The sequence below is a fragment of the Plasmodium gallinaceum genome (genome assembly GCF_900005855.1).
Source record: "Plasmodium gallinaceum strain 8A genome assembly, contig: PGAL8A_v1_76, whole genome shotgun sequence".
In the NCBI taxonomy this organism is placed as follows: Eukaryota; Apicomplexa; class Aconoidasida; order Haemosporida; family Plasmodiidae; genus Plasmodium; species Plasmodium gallinaceum.
The window spans coordinates 2,334,406-2,336,905 of NW_021628238.1; positions in this window are offsets into that span (position 1 = coordinate 2,334,406).

Below are 2,500 nucleotides of genomic sequence, written 5' to 3' on the forward strand. Positions count from 1 at the left end.
AAAAAAAAAAAAAAAAAAAAAAAAAAAAAAAAAGAAAAAAGCACTTCTCTTATTAAAAAAATTATCTCCGTTAAAATATAAATATAAAAAAAAAAAAATTGCAACTTATTTAATTTTTTTTAATTGATAATAAATCATAGAAAGTTTATCATTTAATACAAGTTTGTTAATCATTATTAACTATGTTAACAAAAGTGTTATTTGAATATATATATATATTAAATGATAATTTTAAGCAATTATTAAAATACGTTAATTCTTCATTTGGCTAAATTATTATAAAACATTTATTTAAGCATTTTTCTTTTTATAGTTTTAAAAATTTTATTTCTTCATATAAGAAATTTATATAGTAAGGTATTATATATGTTTTAAGCTCTTATATAAATAGTAAGATTCCGTTTCTCACAAAATTATTACTCAAAATTTTGAAATTCTTAAATAAATAAAGTAAATATAAAACTTCAAAAGTAATTTCTAAAATAATTAAATATAAAAAAATGTCGTCTATATGAAAAAGTTAAGGAGACCTAGAATTTTATTCTTATTAAAATATAATATGACTAATCTTTTTCTTTTAAATTAAAAAAAGGAATGAATTAAATGCTCATCTTAAAAATATTTGTAATTTATAACTACTATTATAAGTTTTTTTAGGAAATCAATTTTTCTTTATAAATTACTTACTTTTTTTTAATTTTTTTTACTCTATAATGATACTTTCAGAAACTATTTTATTAGAATTACACAAAAATAAGTTTCCCTTTTTTTTTTTTTTTTTTTCTAATATATTATAAATTGTGTGCTATTTTTCCTGTAAATAATTATATCTATTTAAAAAAAAAAAAAGAAAAATAAAAAATAATAATAATAATTTAATTTTATAAAATTAAATAACAATATATTTTCTAATTTATTAATTTATTATAAGTATTTAAAAATGAAAAATATTATTGTTAATTGTCTATCATGTTCACTTAAAAAAAAAAATAAACGAATGAATAGGTACATATATAGTAATAAAATTATTTATAATTTTATAAATATAAGTTTAACATTTTTAAGAAAAAGAAACTCAAGATTTTATAAATACTACCTTACGTGTCATAAATAAAAGATTATAACAATAGAACTTACGAGTTAATCTAAAATTAAAATATTAGATAGAGTTTAGACAAGATTGAATAAAAAGGCATAAATTTGTGAGATAAGAATTTTCGTAATATAAAAAAAATAACAAATATTAAACTAAATAAAAAAATAGAGAGAAAAAAAAAAAAATAAAATAAACGCTTATATAGGTGATTTTTTGAGAGAATCTACTTTTAAATTTCTTTTTTTTTTATTTTCATTTTTGTTAAATTTGCTCTTTTTTTTCATTTAACGGGTATAAAGCTAAAAAAAAAAAAAAAAAAAAAAAGTTAAGAAAACAATGTGCACCTTTATTTTAAAATCATTAAATACGTTGAAGGATTAATTTCACATTTAAAAATAAAAAAGGAGAAATTGAACTTAAAAATTATAACAGAAAGTAAAGTTTTATAATTATATTTAATCTATAATGAAAAGATTTTCTAACATAAAGAAGAAAAAAATTATATATTCATAAGTACTTAGAACTATTTTCTGTATAAAAAATGCGTCTTTTTATTATAATTAAAAAAAAAAGTCAACAATAATTTTTTAACAAACAATTTTCCTTTTAAAAAAAAAAAAAAAAATTAATAAAATGAGAAAAAAAATATATAAATTTACTTATATATATATATATATATATATGTACTCTTTTTTGAATTTCTTTGAACATTTTCATTTTTTTTTTTTTTTTTTTTTTGAATAAAAATATTTTTCAATGAATTAAATTTTCTTATCATTTACTTCATCAATGTTATTTTTTTATCCTATATAAAGATTTATATAGAAGATAAACATAAAGAGAGAAATTTTTTTATAATGTTAAACTTAATAATTTTAACTACCTAATCTAAAACTAATAATACTTACTAATAGGACAATTTTTTTCTTTGTTTTATTTTCTCTCCTCTTTTTTCTTAATTTTTTCTTTTATTATTTTGCATGTACTGTGTACGTGAAAAAATAGAAAAAAAATAATATAAAATTTATATTTATAATTTTTTCTGTTGTTTAAAGTTAGCTTTTAATTAATTTTTTTTATTTTATGAGAGAATTTAAAAGAGCGTATATTTATATTTTTAAATTTTTAGAACTTTTATTCATATTTAAAACATAAGTGAATGATTTTTTAAGAAATTACTATTACTTTGTTACATTTCAATAATTGCACTTTTAACTATTTTATTTTAAAAATTAAGAAAATAATATACACGTATATATATACATATATATATTCATTAAAAAAAGAGCGAACTAAATTTTAATATTTTTTCATTTTTATATTCTTAAAAAAAAAAATTTGAATATTAAAATTGCATGGGCACAAACTGAAGTAGTTCTCAAATTTTTTTTCATATTTTGTTAT